This window comes from Hevea brasiliensis, chromosome 5 (assembly GCF_030052815.1).
Source record: "Hevea brasiliensis isolate MT/VB/25A 57/8 chromosome 5, ASM3005281v1, whole genome shotgun sequence".
Classification (NCBI taxonomy): domain Eukaryota; kingdom Viridiplantae; phylum Streptophyta; class Magnoliopsida; order Malpighiales; family Euphorbiaceae; genus Hevea; species Hevea brasiliensis.
The window spans coordinates 93,907,178-93,931,834 of NC_079497.1; positions in this window are offsets into that span (position 1 = coordinate 93,907,178).

The following is a 24,657-nucleotide window of genomic DNA, read 5'->3' on the forward strand; positions in this document are numbered from 1 at the left end:
CAATGCTTTAGAATTTTACATTATTTCGCTCCATTTTTATATAAAAAGATAATAATAGTGTCAAATTTATTATCTCTATCATATTGCTTTTGTGTGTTATTTTCAATTATTCTGTTGATCTTTTCTCTACTTTATTAATTGTTCTCCCTTTAAAATCTCTCTTTAGCTTTCTTTCTTTACTCTCTTTCATAACTGGTATGTGTTAAACCTAAACCTCCCATGATACAATCTTTCTTTCCTTCCATCCCTTTTATTCAGTATAAACTGATATAATTTTAATTTTGCACTATAAGTTCTACGATTAGTACTTCAAGTCTTGATTATAAATTTTAGGTATGCTTATTTTTTTATATTTTGACTTGTAAATATTTTCTTGAGAGCTATCTTCTTTTTTTTATTAGTTTATTGATCTTATACCAATATTTCCTTTATAATGAGATTCAATTTTTCATTTAATTTGAGTACATAAGCCATTTTTTTAAACCTTTTTTTTAATCTCAACTTAATATATAACTCTCCAGTAATTTTGATTGCTATGATAGTATGTTTAGTCAGTCATTTATATTCAACTCATCCATGTAGAAAAAAGATGTTATTGAATACCAAGAAATTTTGGTTTTTCTTATTCTATTGTTTGGCGTTTTGCTGCATATAAATTCAGCCTTAAACTATTATATTGTTTCATGTTATTATAATTTTGGTTATATAAGCATGATTAATTTACTAGTGTAGTAGGATTCTTTGTCTGCCTTTGAGGTTTTATGGGTTGTTTTATGTTTGTTCTTTTCCATTGTTTCAAATCTGTTCCTTTTTTTATTTATTTATTTTTTTTAACTATATGCTAGACTTCCCATGCATTTACAGATTGTATGAAATATTTAAATTTTACTCTTTGGATCCTCCAAATTAAAACGTATTGATTTATTTTTGTCATGCATAACCACACCTATCTATAAATTTGCTAATAGAAAATCTTATAACTCACCCCTGTATTTATATATGTTTTTACATTTATGTTAAATCTCTTACTAGTTATTATAATTAATTTTTAAATTTATTGTAGGCAACACAATGCTAAAAAGGATTCGAAAACAAAATGCAAAGACAACTCATGTGCAACCTCAAAAGAAGAAGTCAAGTATAACAAATTCCTTGAATACTCAGCAATGTCCATCTAGGCTTATATACAAGGATGAGACTATTCAAGAGAATTTGGAGTTCCATAATAATTCGCAATCACCATTTTCTAATAACGCTCTAGAAGATCCAAAATTGAATGATAGTTCTGATATTGAGGGTTAGTTTTACCAAATGTTTTAGAATATTTATTTATTTTCTTATTAACAATCATTTTTTACTATTAAATTGCATTTTGATTTTTCATTTCATTATTTTACAGGTAGTTTTGTTGAACCATGAAAAGTTCGAGGTCGTACTTTACTTCTAGATATATGGAATCTAGGTAAAGGAGAGAAGTTGCCAGAAAAGTTTAATGAAAAAAATCAATGTATTGATGATGGTGAGCTTGAGTATTTCAGTGGCACAATAACAAGAAATTCAAATTTGACACCACTTGATTATGCAGACTGGAGAAAAGTTCCTAAAGATGAAAAAGAAATGACATGGAAAGTTGTTCAGCTATGACTTATTTTTAAAAGATTATTTAAATTTAGAAAAGTTTTTATATTCATGTAAATTTAATTTAATTTACATTAGGTTTTTACTAATTTAATTTTTTTTTTTATTTTAAACCAAATTTATGTTAGGGCCATCTAGAGAAAAATGGGTAATCCAACAAGTTGGCAAGTGCTTAAGGACTTATAAGCACAAACTGTATGCAGAAAATTTTCATAAATACAAATCACTTACTGAGTTGAAGGACAATCGACCCCCTAGAACAGATCCAAAACAATGGGAAAAACTTGTTGGTCAATGGTATTCAGAAGAGTGGTAGGTAATATCATTCATCTATTTAATGAGTCTTTTTAAATAATTGTCGTCAAAGTGGGAGTATGTTTAGATAAGAGCATCTCATTTTGTATTGATTTAGTTGGTTGTTTATAATTTATTTTTTAATATTAAAAATATCTTTGGGTACATTTATCATTTCAATTGATTAAAAAATAAATGGACTTTTTTAAGAATTGTATTTAAGAAATTTTTGTATTTAATTTATATAATGATTCCATTTTTAATTGATTATGCTACATATCTTGCCATTTAATATGATTAACTTTGAGCAAGTTTTCATTCTAATTTATTATGTGTATGCGACATTTTCTTTTTTTTTTTTTTTCAACATGATTTTATTTCATAATTTATATTACAATTATTTTAATTTTCTTTTTTTTTATTTAAAGAAAAAAATCTAAAAATGGAAAGAAAAGTCGAGCACAAATGAAGTTGCCACATACTTCTGGTACTATATCTTTAGCTCGACGAGCTGAGATGGAGGTATATACATCTATTGTTTGAAATTTAAGAGTTTTCTAGGTATTGAAATAATTTAAATTTAAAAAAAGTATGTGCATAGGTTACTGATTGTAAATTATATGCTAACACAACGCAAAATGAATAGAAAATTACCATCAAGAACACAACTTTTCATAAAGTATCACAAGCATAAGGATGGAACACCAATTTCATCAGAGGCAGCGACAATCATTGTAACTTTTCCTCTTAATATATAATGTTGATGTCCATTTTTATTAGTATATGTTAACTTTAATTATAAAGCAAAAGATTAATGAGATTCAAGCTGAAAATGAAGAAAATAATGTAGAATTTGAAGACAATGCTCCTATTGAAAGAGATATTTTATCACAAGTTCTTGGACTAGAAAAAAATGGACGAATTCGTGGAATGGGTTTTGGAGTATCATCAAGAATGTTAAAAAAGGACAACATCAATGTGATACAACAACTGCAATAAGTCAATAATGAGAACATGCAACTAAAAGAAAATTTTGCTGTATTACGTGAGGAGGATAATTAACTTAAAGAATGAAGTTTCAGAATTAAAAGAGATAATTGCTCAACTTACTCAAGTTCCTAATACCCAACAAACCATGCAGGTATTATAGTTATTATTACTATGCAATTTTAAATTCATTTAATTGATTGTGTGTGTATATATATATATATAAAGAGATTATCACTAATTTATTTAATTTCATTCATTTTTCATTTCCTTTCATATACTAGTATAGAAATTATGTTCATTATTTATTTCATAGGTTCCATCTACAGCTTTGCCTCATTCTAGTAATGCTAACTTACGTCGCATCACAAGATCTAAAAGGTAATATTATACTTTTTTTTTAACAAAAAATATATACTTAGTATTAATTATTTGTAAAATAATTTTATATAATTTTTAAGTAAATAATTTATATTTTTGTTGATATTTTTATGCAGGGCATAAATATTGGTGGATGCATTTCAAGTGAAGTTGGCCTCTTTTTATGATGTTTGGGGCTAGGATTTTAATTCTAAATTAGATAACTTTAATAAATGTTCAAGCTACATGCTTTGATGATATTATTTTGTTATTTCTTTGGATATTTAGAAGGCTATTTATTTTTGGATATTTGAATTCATTAATAATATTTTTTTTATGATCTTATATTTAACAATATATAAATACATTATTGTTAATCATAATAAAAAAATGACATTTATAATAAAAAATTATTAAAAATAATATTAATAGTGATTTTTGCTAAATGTCAAGATATATCAATTTTTTTTCCTCTATATGCAATACTTTATAACCATAAATTTAAAACTATTAGAATATATATTTTCTAGAGATGTTATAGTTGTTGTAATAAAACCTTTTAACAATATTTAATATATATGGCTTTAATGCATTTTAGATGACATTTATTAATATGTCAAAATTTTTTTAGTGATGATTTTTAAATAATATGATAAGTTCTTGTTGCCACATGTAGGATATATCATTTTAGCAAATATTTAATGATTTTTATAAAATGTTGTACTAGTACCTCGTAGTACCGTTTAATTGGTGCCATTAAAACAAATTTTAAATGATATTACATAAATGTAGCAATAACATATTTTTAAAATGGCAAATAACTATGTTATTGTGACATTTTAGAGAATTTAATTAACACATATCAAGCGTTATAACAAAACCTCTAACAATAATTATTTAAATTCTTAAGTATCATTTAATAAATATTATAATATTACTATAAAACAACAATATATATATGACACAATAATTGTTAACGATTTATTAGAAGCTTATTGTAACATTTTTTAAACATGAGTTTAAATGATTTAGAATGACGATTGAAAAATATCACGTTAAATTGACAAAAAAATGTTATCGTTGATTTATACAAACATTTGTAGTAAATATGGGATTAACACATAGCCACACTCACTTAAGTGACATTTGAGCAACATAAGCAATAAATGCTGGTAGAGGGCTATTGTAACACTTTTTTTGGCTTGCAATGACATTTGTTGAATGTCATTAAAGACTATTTTTGTTGTAGTGACCTTAGAAGCTTCTCTATGCCTTGTCTTATTAGCAAAATGAGCATAGACAATGCCCTTTGTGATCTTGGTGCAAGTATGAGTCTGATGCCCTTGTCAATGTGCCAAAAGCTAAATGTTGGAGAACTTAAACTAACTACGATCTCATTACAACTGGCAGATAGGTCTATCAAGTACCCTATTGGCATTTTGGAGAATATCCCCATCAAGGTAGGTAAATTTTTTATTCCTAATTATTTTGCTGTCCTGGAGATGGAGGAAGATGTTCAAATTCCCATTATATTGGGAAGCTCTTTCTTGGAAACTGCTGGAGTTATTATAGATGTTAAAAATGGGCAGTTAACTCTCAAAGTAGGAAAGGAGAAAGTAGAATTCAACTTATTCAGAGTAATGAAACATAAACCAGACACTGATGCATGCTTAAGGGTTGACATTATAGATAAGCTAGTTGAAGAGGAATTCCATAAGAGATATTATGAAGATCCTCTTGAAGCATGCATAGTGCTTAGCCACACAGTGGATGATGATAACAAGGAGATTACAGCCTATGCATAATCTTTTGAAGCTAGCCCACCTCTACCCTTAGCTCAAGCACTATAAGTGGAAGAGTTAAAGGAGTCACAACCCGAAGCTGAACCACAAAAGGTTAAAACGTAGGTAAAACTAAAAACTTTTCCTTCTACTTTAAGGTATGCATTTCTGGACTCAAACTCCAATTATCCTATTATAGTAAGTGCTAGCCTAACTAGTTTAGAAGAGAAAAAACTTTTAAGGGAACTTAGAACCCATAGTAAAACTATAGGGCATACAATAGAAGACCTTAAAGGGATTAGCCCTTCCATTTTTATGCATAGAATACCTATGAAAGAAAACAGTAAACTTACCATTACACATCAAAGGAGACTAAACCCTAATATGAAGGAAGTAGTATAAAAGGAAATTTTGAAACTATTAGATGCAGGTATTACATACCCAATTTTTGATAGTAAATGGGTTAGTTCGGTGCATGTAGTGCCTAAAAAGTGGGGGACAAGTGTGATTAAAAATGAAAATAATGAGCTGATTCCTACTATGACGGTCATTGGTTGGCGTATGGGAATTGATTATAGGAAACTGAATAGTGCCACCAGGAAGGACCACTTTCCTCTTCCATTCATTGACCAAATGCTAGAAAGGCTAGCCAAGGATTCCTATTTCTATTACGTGGATGGGTATTCAGGATTTTTCCAAATCCCAATTCACTTAGAAGAATAAGAAAAGACTATGTTAACTTATCCCTATATTACTTTTGCCTATAAGAGAATGCCTTTTGGTCTTTGTAATTCCCCAGCTACTTTTTAAAGATTTATGGTGGCTATTTTTTTTTATTTAATTGAAAATATTATGTAGGTTTTTATGGATGATTTCTCTATTTATGGAACCACTTTTGATGAGTGTTTAGCTAACATGTCTAAAGTGTTACAAAGATGCGAGGAGTCAAACCTAGTCCTTAATTGGAAAATATGTCACTTCATGGTAAGAGAGGGCATAGTTCTTGGTCACCTCATGTAAGAAAGAGGGATCAAAGTGGACAAGGCAAAGATCGAGATTATAGAGAAAATGCCACCACCATCATTAATCAAATGAGTGTAAAGCTTTTTGTGACATGCAAGCTTCTACAGAAGATTTATTAAAGATTTCTCCAAAATAGCTAAGCCGTTAATTAACTTGTTAAATCAAGATGTTCCCTTTGACTTTGATGATAGCTGCTTTGATTCCTTTTGCAGGATAAAAGAAGCCTTGATTTCTGCACCCATAATACAACCACTAGATTGGGAGCTGCCATTTGAGGTGATGTGGGATGCAAGTGACTATGTAGTAGGAGTAGTACTCGGACAAAGGAAAGACAAAAAAAGTTTATGTTATCTACCATGCATGTAAGACACTTGATGACGCATAGGTCAACTATGCAACCATAGAGAAAAAACTTCTAGCAGTAGTGTTTGCAATTGACAAGTTTAGATCCTACTTAGTTGGATCCAAAATTATTGTATATACAGATCATGTTGCTGCCCGGTACCTCTTAGACAAAAAGGAAGCAAAACCAAGGTTGATCTAGTGGATTCTTCTTCTACAGGAATTTGATCTTAAAATTAAAGACAAAAAGGGGACCAAGAATGTGATAGCAGACCACCTCTCTAGACTCATGCGGGAAGATATAGGGAATTCTACTGAGGACCTGCCAATTGATGACTCCTTTATGGACGAACACCTCTTAGCCATCTCTTAACCCCCATGGTATAAAAGATATTGTTAACTATCTTGTATATAGAATTTTGTCACCAAACATGTCCTACCAGTAGAAGAAGAAATTTTTACATGACATAAGGGACTATACTTGGAAGGAACCTCTATTGTATAAGAGATGCAATGATGGGCTATTAGAAGATGCATACTAGAGGAGGAAACAAAAGGTGTGCTACAGCATTGCCATTCATCACCTTATAGAGGACACCTTAGTACATCCAAAACAGTAGCGAAGATATTACAAGTAGGGTTCTATTGGCCAAACTTGTTCAAAGATGTAAGGAACTTTGTGCCGATTTGCAATCAATGCCAAAGAGCAGGAAACAATTCAAGAAGGAACAAGATGCCCCTCCATGGAATACTTGAAGTTGAATTATTCGATGTTTGGGGTATAAACTTCATGGGTCCATTCCCATCCTTATTTGACAATAAGTATATCCTTATTGGTGTAGATTACATATCAAAATGGATAGAAGCAATAGCCTCACCAATAAACGATGATAGGGTAGTCATCAATTTCCTCGAGAAATACATCTTTATAAGATGTGACACACCAAGGGCAATCATTAGTGATGGGGGAAGTCACTTTTGCAACAACCAATTTGAAAATTTAATAAAAAAATATAGAGTGGCTGACAAAGTGGCAACACCATACCACCCTCAAACAAGTGTACAGGTGAAGATTTTGAATAAGGAATTGAAGAGGATCCTTGAGAAGTTAGTAAATGACTCAAGGAAGGACTAGTCCCTAAAATTAGATGATGTACTATAGGCTTAACTCACTACCTTCAAAATACTTATTGGAACCACCCCTTTTCGCGTAGTGTAAGGGAAGTCATGCCACCTCCCTGTTGAACTTAAGCATAAAGCCTACTGGACAATCAGACCCTCAATTTTAACCTAAAGACTGCTGGAAAAAAGAGGCTTTTACAGCTTAATAAACTGAAGGAGATTAGGTAAGACACCTATGAGAATGCAAAAATCTTTAAGGAAATGACAAAAAGCTGGCATGACAAACACATCACAAGAAGAGAAATCAAAGAAGGAGACCTTGTCCTTCTTTTCAACCCCAGATTGAAGCTATTCCCAAGAAAGCTAAGATCTATGTGGTTCGGGCCCTTCAAGGTTTTGCAAGTCTTTCTACATGAAACGGTAGAAGTATGGAGTAAAACCTCAAGAGCTTTCAAGGTTTATGGCCAAAGGTTGAAACCATACTTCTTAAGAGAACCCATTGAGAAAGGAGCAACACACTCCTTTTGCAAACCACTTGCACAGCAATGAGCCAAAATGAATAGTTAAGCTAACGATTATAAATAAGCGCTCCTTAGGAGGTAACCCAAGACTTTATAATTTTTTTTCTTTACATTTATTTATTTATTTGTTTTCTTTAAAGTTTTGTGGGAATCCCAAACTCTAAATTTGGAAATTGTAGGTAAAAGCAAAGAACAAAGAGGAAGGAATGGAGGGAAGCAAAAAGTCAAAACCACACAAGAGAGATAATTTCAAAACCGAGGAAGTATTTCTATTGCTAACCTCTATTATGCATTTCACTCATACATTTAGAAACAAGTTAGCATTAAAAATTGAAGAGATAGGAAAATTAGGCATTCAAAGTACATAAAATTTTGGTCTAGGTGAAGGAACGGAAGCGTGAAAAACACAAGTTTATACCATTGAATTCAAAAATTTTCACCTAGGGTCACATGCATTATGCAAGATTTATTTTTATCTATTTGATTTCAATGATAAACAACATATTAAAACTTCTTTAATATGTTTTTGGATTTGTATTTGCCATTTAAGATTTTAAAATTAATCAGATTAATTTTAGAACCCTAGATTAAATCAAGAACGATTACACTAACCTCTTGATGCACTGCAGCATGTCTGTGCCTTTGAGATTCATCTTTAGGACACCAAATGTTGTCCCTCTAGCTTGTCCACACCAAGAAAACCTATGGCAGCCCTTGAACAGCTTCTAAATCTTTTTCTATTAATTAGAAATTCAAGTTCTGCCTTTTAAGAGATTAAAGATGTAAACAGGACACTAGAAACAATTTCTAGTGTTCTTAATTCAAGAGATTGATGGCTAATCTCTTTGAATTGATGAGAGATAAAGAAGAATAGATGGAGAGCCTCAAAATGGCATGACAAAGGAGGAGTGGCTACTGGTTGCTTTTCTTGTTTAATAACAACACTTATATAGCTAGGTTAACACATTAAACCCTTGCCACATGTCACCATTTGATTAGCTCTAGGTTTAAGTGACCCAATCACATTGTGCCAAGTGTCAAACCTATATTTAATCTTAATATTAACCATCTCACATGATTAAAAACATTTGGCAAGCTTATGTGTAATCCCATGTGTCACCATCTCATGGTGCCACGTGTTACACTATGAAATGATCAAAATGCCACTGTGTCTTAATTTTGAGTTCTCAACCCAAAATAATTATTTCCCTTCTTCTAATCAATTTATATCAAATATAAATAAATTAATTAATCTCTATTAATCAATTTGTCATTAATTAAATTCATATTTAAACACTTTAAATATAAATTTAACTTATACTACACATCCAATAATCTAGATTTGGTTTCAAGTCATGCTAGAGACTTTGCAATCTAATTGCAAACCAAACCTATTTAATTAATCAATTAAACTCTTTAATTAATTAATTAAATCATATTTAATTAGGTGATAACTTGTGTATGTGTGTGACTTACTAGGCTCATCACTAATTGGCAATGAGACATGATATCAACTCTTAATATCATCAGAACTCTTTCTTACCATAAATGATTTCTCTAAATCATTTTATGCACCTCATAGACCATGGTTAACACCTAGCATAGCATGCCATGGCCACCCAATTAGTAATAAGGTTTACCTTAAATGAACCTATAATCATATGTTACCATGCACTAGAATCTCTCTGTTACAAAATCCCAACTCAAGCTGGAGTCATGGTTTATGTCAAACTCCATTTGCTATGAATATTATATTCTCTTTTAATTCCAGTTCTTTATTAAAAAGATTTTTCTCATCAGAAACTCTTTTCTGAATAAATCTATCTGTCCTGGCCAGGAACTTGAATAATTAAGAACAATTAAATGAACATAGGATTTTATCTCTATTTACTTAGAGGAACAGATTCCATCTTGATCAACACCTACCTCCATATATAACTAGTAGGAGCCAACACATGCCCATATACCCATACATAGTACAAGTATAAAAGCAGTATCAAACTCAAACCACCTATATATAAGATAACTGTGCTATCTCAGGTCTAAAGATTATATGCACTGATATGATTTATGACAATACATTGACAAGAGTAAACTCCATGTGCTTGTCATAAGTGTCACTGGTTCGGCCTACTTATCATTTATAAGTGCCTATCATGTTTGTCATATGGCATGAGACTCACCATTCCATCTTATTTATATCTCATATAAATAACTTGGTAACAAACATGAATACAATCTTTATGGATAAGTCATGTCCTTATTATGAAGTATCCTCGATTGTGAACCTATTTATGATACTTTGTACTAGAAATACTGTCACTCATATTCTTAACAACTTAAGAATAAAATTTCTAATAAAATATCAATGGACCTTTTCTATTACACATAAATATATTATGTAAATGGAAAAGTGGAAATGCCTTTTATTAATAAAATATGTACAAGATACATACTAAATGATATGCTTTAGGGCATACTACTAACAATCTCCCACTAGCACTAGAGGCATTCATTACAATATCTTAGACCTATCTTCTCAAGATGTCGGTCTAGCTGAGTCTGTGACATAGGCTTAGTGAATGGATCAGCTGGATTTTCAGCTGATGCTATTTTCTGCATGGCTACATCGCCTCGTCTAACTATTTCTCTAATAATGTGGTAGCGCCTTACTATGTGTTTGGATTTCTTGTGAGACCTTGGTTCCCTAGCCTGTATGACTGCTCCATTGTTGTCACAGTGTAGTGGAACTGCTAATTCAATGGAAGGAACTAATGTAAGTTCTGTCACGAACTTCTTTATCCAAACAGCTTCCTTTGCAGCATCTGATGCAGCAATATACTCGGCCTCTGTAGTGGAATCTGCAGTCGTGCTCTGTTTGGAACTCTTCCAACTGACTGCACCTCCATTATAAATGAACACATATCTAGAGGTAGACTTTCTATCATTGATATCTGATTGGAAGTTAGAATCAGTATAACCATCCAATTGTAAGTCTCCACCTCCATAAATCAAGAATAAATCCTTAGTTCTTCTCAAGTACTTAATGATATTCTTGACAGCTATCCAGTGTTCCAAACCTGGATTGGATTGATACCTGCTAGTCAAACTAACAGTATATGCGATATCCGGCCTAGTACACAATATTGCATACATTAAACTTCCAATAGCCAAAGCATATAATCCTGGCCATCTTATCTCTTTCTTCAGGTGTCTTTAGAGACATCTCTTTAGAAAGGTGGATACCATGTCTCACTAGTAACAATCCTCTCTTGGAATCAAGCATGTTAAACCTCTTTAACACCTTTTCCAAGTATAGACTTTGGGATAAACCAATTATTCTTTTCGCTCTATCTCTATAGATTCGAATCCCAAGAATATAGGTTGCCTCCCCTAAGTCTTTCATAGAGAATGTATTTGACAACCATACCTTTATAGTTGTCAACATACCTGTGTCATTACTCATCAACAGTATGTCATCCACATATAAGACAAGGAAAGTGATAGCATTGTCACTAACCTTCTTATATACACATGGCTCATCCTCATTTTTGATAAAACCAAAGGATTTAATGGCTTCATCAAAACGGATGTTCCAACTCCTCGAAGCTTGTTTCAACCCATAAATGGATCGCTTTAGCTTGCATACCTTGGAACCATCTTGGGATTCAAAACCCCTAGATTGTTCCATGAAAATGTTTTCTTCAATATATCCATTGAGAAAAGCTGTTTTGACATCCATCTGCCAAATCTCATAATCATAGTATGCAGCTATTGCTAATAAAATCCTAATTGATTTAAGCATGGCAACAGGCAAGAAAGTCTCCTCATAGTCGACTCCTTGCCTTTGGCGAAACCCTTTCGCTACTAGCCTTGCCTTATAGGTCTCTACCTTTCCATCAGAACCAATTTTCTTCTTGAAAACCCATTTGTTCCCTATAGGTACAATACCTTCAGGTGGGTCAACAAGATGCCAAACTTGATTCTTATACATGGAATCAATCTCGGATTTCATAGCATCAATCCATTTTGAAGAGTCTATATCTCATAAAGCAACTTCAAAGGTAAGTGGATCATCTCAATGATCTACTTCTTCATGAGTAGACAACTCTTGTTCTTCTTCATGAAGGAAACCATATCTCACTGGTGGGTGAGATACCCTGGTTGTTATACGAGGAATAGCTGTAGATGTGACACCCCTTACCCGTGTCTGATATGCAGAGTAAGTAATGCCACACGGTGTCTGCACACTCTAATATACCTCAATTAATTTAGACAATGCTTTTGCATATAATTTATTAAATAAAATTTATTTAAACCATTCATCAAAAGTATTATTCATTTAAGGTTCCGAAAATTTTAAAGAAAATCAGTGAATCTGGCTAAAAATGGAGAAAACCGTTCTTCAGAACCTGTTAAAAACACTTCCAATAGACAAATTCATTCATTCTCAACTTTAATATCATCACAAAACTCAATATCAAGATTTGAACAATTTTTCAGTTTCAGGTTTCAACAACCTTTTCATTTCTCAACATCCATTTCTCATATACAAGCAATAAATACATGCTCAAATCTTGCATTCATAGTCATAACTTTCATTATTTACATAAACATCAAAATATATTACATGAGTTCAAGTACATATGAGAAAATACAAATCTGCTACAAAATATCAAAATGACAAAATGACACCTAGTGCCCTACCGATGCACTGCAGGTAGTGAGGTGACACGGACACTGAGCAGAACTGTCAGATGGACTCACCCAGTCTGTGGTCTACTGGGCTCACGGTCGGAATCTCCAGTACCTACACGTGGCAAAAGCAACTCGCTAAGCAATAATGCTTAGTGGTGCAATAATATAATAGAAGAAATTGGCAAGAAAATAAATGTGTATGCAAAGTGTATGCTTTCTTTGTTTGATTTTGGTATATTCATTAATTCATTAACTTTGTTCACTTTTATTCATTTGATTGCCCCAAGTAACCTACACTAGACGACTGGACTGGATAACGGGTAAGCGCCTTTGGGTACCTAGTACCTCGGGCGTCACACCATCGGTCACATATGCATCTCGGTGTGCATGAGCGGCTAACAAGCTGTAAATAATATCCTGCACAAGGCCAAGTCTCAATACAAAGTCAGAATGGCTAAAAGCCATGAAATCACAGAATGGCATTTTTGCCATGTGCGATCTTGCTAACTGAACCCTATTGGCATGCCAAACTATCCAAACTAATCTTGTTAGGTATACTAGGGCATTTGAAACTCTTAAATTTGTCAATTTGTGAATTTCAACTTTTTTGGTGTCACTATTCATCATTGGTCAACAAAAATGTTGACTTTTAGAATAAAAATGTGTACATCAACTTTGGCACTCCCAACATACCACATTTGGTGTTTAAAACTTGTTGGCATTAAGTGTTTTTGCCATTCCAAAGTGTAACTCAACACAAACAGATTTTTCACTTTTGGTGAGTCAACTTCACTGTTCCATTGGACACTGTTACTGTTGGAATTTGAGGAAATGTAAAACATGAAAGTTGTTCCTTATTTTGTCTAGTTGAATTTCCTTTTTTGAATTACTCCATTTGGAGTTTTGTAGCTCCAGATATGGCTCAAAAACCCAAGCTGTCCGGATATGCAGTCTGCAGAATTTTACCATATCTACAGTGCATGAACAGTAACTTAAGTCACTTGGTTGAATGGGTTCTGGCCATAATTTGGGGTAGGTTCCTTCATGAAAGTTGTTTGTCTATGTCTTAACTTGTTGCTGTAAAAATTTCAGACCAATTGACCAAATCTACAGTGACTTATGGCCAAATGAACAGTTACTGTTCATTTGGTCAAATTCTGCAGAGGCAGTTTCAGGGTTCCAGATTGTGGCTGAGTTTTGACCCTTTTGCTTTGGTCTTTTGGGCATGGTTTCTTCAGCAAAAATATGCCATTATAAGCCTAGTTTCATGTCCAATTGGCCAAACATCAATTGGACAAGCACAGCCCAAGTTATGGCAGTGCAAAGGGACTGAAATTTCAGTCCCTATGCTGCTGTCCATAGGGCAGATTTCACCTCACTTTGCCATAGCATTTTTCAGTCCCATTTATGGTCAACATATCTAAAATGGTCACTAATTGACCATTAAAATGTGCCCTAACAATTTCCTAAACCAAGTTTACATTTTGCTCACAAAACCCTAATTCAAGTTCATGTTTTACACAACTTACCTTTGTTAACTTTTAATCCATTATTCTTGTGTTTATCAACTTCTAATATAATTCTAGATCACTTCAAGCTCATAAAAACACTCCCTCCTATTCCATAGCTAGGGCAGCCAAAATTCAAGAGCTCATACACTTAGGTTTTTGTTCATTTAAATCACAATTCTCACTAAGTTTCAAGTCCTAAACCATGAAAATAATGAGTTTCTAAGTTATAGTTGCACTAACCTTGTGTGGCAGATTTTTCCAAGCCTCTAAACCTCAATTTCCTTCCTCTTGTTGGCTGCCAAGAGTTTGTTTAAGATGTGGGATTAATTTTTAATGAAGGGACTTATGGGTTTTAGTGAGTGGATGAAGAGAAAATCAAGTTCAAAGCTTGATAAAAATGGTGGAGGGAGAGGGAAGAGGGAAACGGCTGAAATGGGGAAGGCATGGCTGCTCACGTTTTTGGTCTTCTTTTGGTCTTTATTTAGTCTTATTTATCTCTTTTATTTGTTGGTTAAATGGGTGCTTAAGTGTGATTGGTTGGAAATTACAAATGACATCACATTGATGTCATAAATTGCATTTTATTGCATTTTTCTTTTCTTTCCTCCACTACTCATTTTCAATTTAATTTCTAGCAATGTTTCTTCATATTTTATGTTATATTAATTATTTACTCAACTGGACAAGTCGGCCAAAAATCACCTCGGAAGGCGAAATGACCAAAATGCCCTCCGTTTGGCTTAACGGGTCAAAATCGTCTGTACCGATAGAAAAATTTTTCTAGGTATTTTCTTGGCATTCTAATGCCATGGGAACCTCAATTACCATTCTCTGGAGTCCCAAAAATTATTTTATAATTTTTCCCCTGGGTCTAGGGCTCCTCGTTGCGAGAACCGCAACTTCCCTCCGGTGACCCATCACTTGGGCACCGGCTCGTTTGACTCAGTTGTATTTTATTTCTAAAATTTTTACTAAATTTTTCTTATTAATATTTGAGTTAATTAGGGTTCCTGACTTTAGTTTAAATATTTTTCCGGACGTTCTAGCTGTCCGGACCGACACCGGTCACCGGAACAGTAGGATGTACGGAGTGGTTATCGGGAGGGTGTTACAACTCTTCCCCTCTAATTTAAATTTCGTCCTCGAAATTTACCTGATGCAAACAGTTAAGGGAACTGTTGCCTCATCGACTTTTCACTTTCCCAAGTTGCCTCCTTGGTGTTGTGGTGCCTCCAAAGTACTTTCACCAATGGAATTTGCTTGTTTCTCAACTCTTTCACTTCCCGAGCCAAGATCCGTAGAGGTTCTTCTTCGTATGTCAAATCCGGCTGTATTTCAATTTCTTCTCTGGAGATGACATGTGAAGGATCTGAGCGGTATCTTCTGAGCATGGATACATGGAACACATTGTGGATCTTGTCCAGCTCTGGAGGTAAAGCTAGCCTATAGGCCACTGGACCCACACGTTCAATAACTTCATATGGGCCAATAAACCTAGGGCTCAACTTACCTTTTCTTCCAAACCTCAACACTTTCTTCCATGGTGACACCTTGAGGAACACTTTGTCGCCAACCACATATTCTATTTCTGTCCTCTTCAGGTCGGCATAGGATTTACATGCATGCAAGCAACCTTTAAGTTGGCTTTGATTGATTTCACCTTCTCCTCGGCTGTTTCACTGTGCAGCCCTACCAATTTGTCTTCGCCCAATTCAGTCCGGCCTGCTGAGTTCTACATTTTCTCCCATACGATTGCTTCATACCGGGACATTTGAATACTAGCTTGGTAGCTATTGTTGTATGCAAATTCCGCGATGGGAGGTATCTATCGACTTCCCTCAAACTCAATGACACAACTCCTCGGATATCCTCAAGGACGACAAGTATTTCACGTTATTGTTATCATTTCAATTCAATATTTGTATCAATTTCATGGGTTTCAATTGTTTACCTGGATTACTCTTTCTGATTGCCCATCCGTCTGAGGATGGAAAGCTGTGCTGAAATGGAGTTGTGTACCCAAGGATTCATGCAACTTCTTCCAGAATCTCGATGTAAACCTTGGGTCTCGGTCAGATATGATGGAAAGTGGAATTCCATGCAGTCTAACTATCTCACTGATATACAATTCTGCTAACTTCTCCAGTGAGTAGTCAGTCTAATCGCGAGAAAGTGTCTTGACTTTGTCAATCTATCAACTATCACCCATCTTTGCATCATGTTTCTTCCGGGTGAGAGGTAGCCCACTTACAAAATCCATGGTGACCCGATCCCATTTCCATTCAGGTATGCGTATAGGCTGTAGCAAACCTGATGGAACTTGGTGTTCTGCCTTGACTTGCTGACATGTCAAACATTTAGTCACATAGTCACCTATATCCCTCTTCATACCAGGCCACCAATACTGGAGTTTCAGATCATGGTACATCTTTGTACTTCCTGGGTGCATAGCATATACACTGGTGTGTGCCTCTTTTAGAATCTTGGCCTTCAATTCCCCATCATCTGGTACACAGTCTTCCTTTATAATCTGAGACACCCATCTGCTTTCACCTCATAATCAGTTGCTTTTCCCTCTGAAATCTTGCTCACAATAGCCATTAGCTTCTCATCTACCTTCTGCCCATCTAGTATCTGCTGTAGCAGGTTTGGCCTTACTTGCAACTCAGCCAAAATAGCTCCATCTCGAATCAAAGATAGACGGGCATTCAATGATCTCAAAGCAATCATGGATTTTCTGCTCAAAGCATCAGCAACTACATTTGCCTTCCCAGGATGATAGTCAATTACACAATCATAGTCCTTCAGGAACTCAATCCATCGCCTCTGTCTAAGGTTGAGCTCCTTCTGGGTTGGCAAGTATTTCAGGCTTTTGTGGTCCGTGTAGATGTAACACTTTTCACCATACAAATAATGCCTCCATATCTTCAGTGCGAAGATAATTGCTGCAAGCTCCAAATCATGGGTAGGGTAATTTTGTTCATGTGGCCTTAGCTGTCTGGAAGCATAGGCGATCACTTTCCCCTCTTGCATCAATACACACCCTAGCCCATTATGAGAGGCATCACTGTAGACCACAAAGTCCTTTCCTGACACTGGCTGTGTTAACACTGGTGCCTCTGTCAACATAGCCTTCAACTTCTCAAAACTAGTCTGACACTTGTCATTCCAGTCAAATCTGACATTCTTGTGTAACAACTTGGTCATTGGAGCAGCTATTAGGGAAAATCCTTCACAAATCTCTGTAATACCCAGTAGCCCCAAGAAACTTGACCTCGGTTGTATTCTGGGAGGCTTCCATTCCATCATCGCTTCTATTTTCTTGGGATCCACCTAATCCCATCGGTGACACTATGTGTCCAAGGAATGCAATCTCATCCAACCAGAAGTCACACTTGGACAACTTAGCATACAGCTTCTTTTCTTTCAGGGTTTGCAGAACAATCCTCAAATGCTCATCATGTTCTTCCCTGGTCTTGGAATACACCAAAATGTCATCAATAAAGACCACTACGAACCGATCTAAGTGTGGATGAAAGATACAGTTCATAAGGTCCATGAATGCCGCTGGTGCATTTGTTAGGCCAAAGGGCATCACTAAGAACTCATAATGCCCATATCGGGTCCTGAATGCAGTCTTTGGCACATCTGCATCCTTCACCCTCAGCTGATGATACCCTGATCTGAGATCAATCTTGGAAAATACTCCTGCTCCCTTCAACTGATCAAACAGATCATCAATTCTAGGCAACGGATATTTATTCTTTACTGTCACTTTATTCAACTGCCGGTAATCAATACATAGCCTCAAAGTCCCATCCTTCTTCTTTACAAACAGCACTGGAGCTCCCCATGGTGACACACTGGGGCGTATGAACCCCTTATCCAGCAACTCTTGCAATTGAGTTTTCAACTCCCTCAATTCAGTTGGTGCCATCCTATAAGGAGCAATAGAAATGGGTGCTGTACCCGGCAGTGTCTCAATAGCAAATTCGACTTCCCTTTCTGGTGGCAAACCAGGCAACTCTTCAGGAAATACTTCTGGGAAGTCTCTCACTGTGGGTATGTCACTTAGGTTTGGCTTAGCCTGCCTAGTATCCACCACATGTGCTAGGTAGGCTTCACAGCCTTTTCTCATCATTCTTCTTGCAACTGTGGCTGAGATGACATTGGACAAGAAATCTGTCCTTTCCCCCACAACTGTGATCTCATTACCCTCTGAAGTTTTTAGAGAAATTCTCTTCAATTTGCAATCAACTATTGCCTGATGACGTGACAACCAGTCCATTCCCAAAATCACGTCAAACTCATGGAAGGGTAACTCAATCAAGTCTGCCAACAATTCATACCCCTGAATCCTTAATGGGCAACCCTTGTATACCTTGTTCACTACCACACTGTGACCCAATGGATTAGTGACCAGAATGTCTTGGTCACTCTCCCCTACCAGTATCCCCCTTTCTACGGGTAGATTGATGCAGATGTATGAATGAGTGGATCCTGGATCCACCAATGCATGCACAGGTGTAGTGTAGAGGGAGAACGTACCCCTGATGACGTCCGGGGCATCTTGCTCCTCCTGAGCTCTCAGGGCATAATTTACGGCGTGGTCCGTTATCCGCCTCTCTGCCGCTCGGATGTAGGCCTCGAGATGGTCCCACGCCTTGATTTACCCGACCTTCTACCCCTTGGTGGTGCAGGAGCAGGTCTGTCTACTTGTGTCGGAGCAGCTGTAGTAGTTCTGCGTGGGCAGTTCCTCAGTTGATGTTCTGTCGACCCACATCTCAAGCAAGCACCAGTCACTCTCCAACATTCCCCCTTGTGCCATTTCTGACAGTGTGGACACGCAGAAGATGCTGGGGCTGGTCCCCTGAACCCCATCCCTGGAGAGCTGCCCACTGATGGTGTGGACTGACCTCTCCTAGGGGTGAACTGTGGCCTGGGCCCCTGAGACTGACCCTGACCCTGTGGCTGACCCGAACTCTGTGCAGGAGGACCCTTAAACTTCTTCCCTGATGCAGGAGCTGAACTAGACTGACCCGGTCCCCTCTTCTGCTGTCTCTCTCTTCTAGTCCACTCACTAATTCTCACTTTTTCAACCTTTATGGCAGCTTCCACTAACTTGGTAAATTCGGTGATTCCCAAGGCAGTGAGCTGGATCTTGATGTTATCATTTAGTCCCTCTTCAAATCTCTTGCATCTTTCAGCTTCATTTGGGACTATCTCCCTTCCGTAGCGGCTTAATCGGACGAATTCTTTCTCATACTCAGCCACTGACAATTGTCTCTGCCTCAGGTTAATAAATTCTCTTCTTCTCTCTTCCAGATATACAGTACCCACATACTTCTTCTTGAACTCGGAGAGAAAGAAGTCCCAAGTTACAGCTTCTGGCTGCACTTCACTGGACACAGTGTCCCACCATTCGTAGGCATCGTCTTGTAACAAGGATATAGCAGCTTCTAAGTTACGCTCGGGTGCGATGGAGTTGTTTTAAGACTCGCCTGCCTGCTCAACCAATTCTCTACCGCAATGAGTCATCTTCTCTCTTGCCATAGAAGTCCACACCCAAACTTCCTTAGCCTTTCGGTGTGATTTACTGCTGTGGAGCCGGTGGTGGTGGTGGTGGTGCCGGCATTACCCGGCCATTTGTGCGAAGAAGTCGGCCATTTGTTGGAACATGGCTGTGGAGGCCGAAAGGTGCTCTGCTTGAGCTGGTGGAGCAGATTCTCTCATGCCCCCAGTCTCAGCTGCTGCAGGTGGAGCATGACTCTCCACTTCCTCCTCAACTGCTCTCTGTGATGTAGGGTCCATATCCTATTCAAAATAAGAAAGATAAACAGATCTGCGTTAGTGTCACCTCGACTCTTACAAATGCAATGCATGGTATGGACTCGATCTAGGACCAGAAACGCCTAAACCGTGCTCTGATACCACTAAATGTGACACCCCTTACCCGTGTACAGTATACTCGAGTAAGTAATGCCACCTGGTGTACCGGCACACTCTAATATTCCTCAATTAATTTAGACAATACTTTTGCATATAATTTATGAAATACAATTTATTTAAACCATTCATCAAAAGTATTATTCATTTAAGGTTCCGAAAATTTTAAAGAAAATCCGGCGGAGTACCGGCTAAAAATGGAGAAAACCGTTCTTCAGAACCTGTTAAAAACACTTCCAATAGACAAATTCATTCATTCTCAACTTCAATATCATCACAAAACTCAATATCAAGATTTGAACAATTTTTCAGTTTCAGGTTTCAACAACCTTTTCATTTCTCAACATCCATTTCTCATATACAAGCAATAAATACATGCTCAAATCTTGCATTCATAGTCATAACTTTCATTATTTACATAAACATCAAAATATATTACATGAGTTCAAGTACATATGAGAAAATACAAATCTGCTACAAAATATCAAAATGACAAAATGACACCTAGTGCCCTACCGATGCACTGCAGGTAGTGAGGTGACACGGACACTGAGCGTAATCGGATGGACTCACCCGATGCGTGGTCTCTGGGCTCACGGCGGAATCTCCCCTACCTACGCGTGGCAACAGCAACGCGCTAAGCAATACTGCTTAGTGGTGCAATAATATAATAGAAGAAATTGGCAAGAAAATAAATGTGTATGCAAAGTGTATGCTTTCTTTGTTTGATTTTGGTATATTCATTAATTCATTAACTTTGTTCACTTTTATTCATTTGATTGCCCCAAGTAACCTACACTAGACGCATCGGATGGATAACGGGTAACCGCACCGGGTACCTAGTACCTCGGCCGTCACACCATCGGTCACATATGCATCTCCGGCAGGTAAATGTAACGGCTAACAAGTCGTAAATAATATCAGGCACAAGGCCAAGTCTCAATGCAAAGGCAGAATGGCTAAAAGCCATGAAATCACAGAATGGCAATTTTGCTATGTGCAGTAATGCTAACTGAACACTATTGGCCTGCCAAACTATCCAAACTAATCATGTAAGGTATACTAGGGCATTTGAAACTCTTAAATTTGTCAATTTGTGAATTTCAACTTTTTGGTGTCACTATTCATCATTGGTCAACAAAAATGTTGACTTTTAGAATAAAAATGTGTACATCAACTTTGGCACTCCCAACATACCACATTTGGTGTTTAAAACTTGTTGGCATTAAGTGTTTTTGCCATTCCAAAGTGTAACTCAACACAAACAGATTTTTCACTTTTGGTGAGTCAACTTCACTGTTCCATTGGACACTGTTACTGTTGGAATTTGAGGAAATGTAAAACATGAAAGTTGTTCCTTATTTTGTCTAGTTGAATTTCCTTTTTTGAATTACTCCATTTGGAGTTTTGTAGCTCCAGATATGGCTCAAAAACCCAAGCTGTCCGGATATGCAGTCTGCAGAATTTTACCATATCTACAGTGCATGAACAGTAACTTAAGTCACTTGGTTGAATGGGTTCTGGCCATAATTTGGGGTAGGTTCCTTCATGAAAGTTGTTTGTCTATGTCTTAACTTGTTGCTGTAAAAATTTCAGACCAATTGACCAAATCTACAGTGACTTATGGCCAAATGAACAGTTACTGTTCATTTGGTCAAATTCTACAGAGGCAGTTTCAGGGTTCCGGATTGTGGCTGAGTTTTGACCCTTTTGCTTTGGTCTTTTGGGCATGGTTTCTTCAGCAAAAATGTGCCATTATAAGCCTAGTTTCATGTCCAATTGGCCAAACATCAATTGGACAAGCACAGCCCAAGTTATGGCAGTGCAAAGGGACTGAAATTTCAGTCCCTATGCTGCTGTCCATAGGGCAGATTTCACCTCACTTTGCCATAGCATTTTTCAGTCCCATTTATGGTCAACATATCTAAAATGGTCACTAATTGACCATTAAAATGTGCCATAACAATTTCCTAAACCAAGTTTACATTTTGCTCACAAAACCCTAATTCAAGTTCATGTTTTACACAACTTACCTTTGTTAACTTTTAATCCATTATTCTTGTGTTTATCAACTTCTAATATAATTCTAGATCACTTCAAGCTCATAAAAACACTCCTCCTATTCCATAGCTAGGGCAGCCAAAATTCAAGAGCTCATACACTTAGGTTTTTGTTCATTTAAATCACAATTCTCACTAAGTTTCAAGTCCTAAACCATGAAAATAATGAGTTTCTAAGTTATAGTTGCACTAACCTTGTGTGGCAGATTTTTCCAAGCCTCTAAACCTCAATTTCCTTCCTCTTGTTGGCTGCCAAGAGTTTGTTTAAGATGTGGGATTAATTTTTAATGAAGGGACTTATGGGTTTTAGTGAGTGGATGAAGAGAAAATCAAGTTCAAAGCTTGATAAAAATGGTGGAGGGAGAGGGAAGAGGGAAACGGCTGAAATGGGGAAGGCATGGCTGCTCACGTTTTTGGTCTTCTTTTGGTCTTTATTTAGTCTTATTTATCTCTTTTATTTGTTGGTTAAATGGGTGCTTAAGTGTGATTGGTTGGAAATTACAAATGACATCACATTGATGTCATAAATTGCATTTTATTGCATTTTTCTTTTCTTTCCTCTACTACTCATTTTCAATTTAATTTCTAGCAATGTTTCTTCATATTTTATGTTATATTAATTATTTACTCAACTGGACAAGTCGGCCAAAAATCACCTCGGAAGGCGAAATGACCAAAATGCCTTCCGTTTGGCTTAACGGGTCAAAATCGTCTATACCGATAGAAAAATTTTTCTAGGTATTTTCTTGGCATTCTAATGCCATGGGAACCTCAATTACCCTTCTCTGGAGTCCCAAAAATTATTTTATAATTTTTCCCCCGGGTCTAGGGCTCCTCGTTGCGAGAACCGCAACTTCCCTCCGGTGACCCATCGCTTGGGCACCGGCTCGTTTGACTCAGTTGTATTTTATTTCTAAAATTTTTACTAAATTTTTCTTATTAATATTTGAGTTAATTAGGGTTCCTGACTTTAGTTTAAATATTTTTTCGGACGTTCTAGCTGTCCGGACCGACACCGGTCACCGGAACAGTAGGATGTACGGAGTGGTTATCGGGAGGGTGTTACAGTAGATGTTTCATCAACGGGTATAGGTTGACTAGATGGATCTATATCCATCTGATCTGTTGGTTGGTCAGAATTCTCCAATTCTAACTCTATTTTCCTTCCTTTGCCTCCTTCTTGAACAAACTGTTGTTCAAGAAATGTGGCATCTCTACTTATCACAACCTTTTGTGAAGTAGGCAAATAAAAATAATATCTAAAATTATCTTTTGGATATCCAACAAATCGACCTTTTTCTGATCTGGTCTCCAATTTATCAGTGTTCAGCTTTTTGATATAAGCTGGACAATCCCAAATCTTAACATGCTTAAGACTTGGTTTTCTTCCATGCCATGTCTCATAAGGTGTGGAAGAAACTGATTTTGATGGAATCCTATTTAGAATATACAAAGCTGATTCTAATGCAAATCCCCAAAAGGAGATTGGCATATCAGTATAGCTCATCATACTATGTACCATACCCAATAGGGTACGATTTCTCCTTTCATATACACCATTCAGCTGTGGCGTTCTTGGAGGAGTCAGCTGGGAAACAATGCCGTGTTCTCTCAAGTATTCATCAAATTCAGTACTCAAATATTCACCTCCACGATATGATCGAAGAGCTTTAATACTCTTTCCTGTTTGATTTTCTACTTCAGATTTAAATTCTTTGAACTTTTCAAAGGATTCATGTTTGTATTTCATCAAATACAAATACCCAAATCTTGATTTATCATCAGTAAAGGTAATAAAGTAATGAAAGCCCCCTCTAGCCATTTCTTTAAATGGACCACATACATCACTATGTATTAGCTCCAAAATATTTTCAGCCCTTAGCCCTTGTCCAACAAAGGGTGATCTAGTCATTTTGCCTTGAAGGCAAGATTCACAAGTTGGAGTAGGCTCAGAGCCCAATGAGGATAGAATCCCCATTTTCTCCAGTTTTGCAATCCTATCTTCTGCAACATGACATAACCTTAAGTGCCAAATATATTTTGAACTTAAGTTGGTTTTCACCATGGCATTGCATTCTTTTAGATCGCTTGCATTTAATTTGTGTTTGTCATTATTATCCAAATAATAAAGACCGTCATTCATATAACCCGAACCAACATATTTATTTCCAAAATAAATATTGCAAACATCATCTGTGAACTGAAATTCATAGCCATTTCTAGTCAAACTAGATATAGAAATGATGTTCTTAAAAGCATCAGGTACATATAAAATATTATCCAAACACAAAACATGTTCAAACATGTAAAAAGATTTAGATCCTATGGCTAAAGCTTCAACAGTTGAGCCATTGCCAATCCGGACTCAAACATT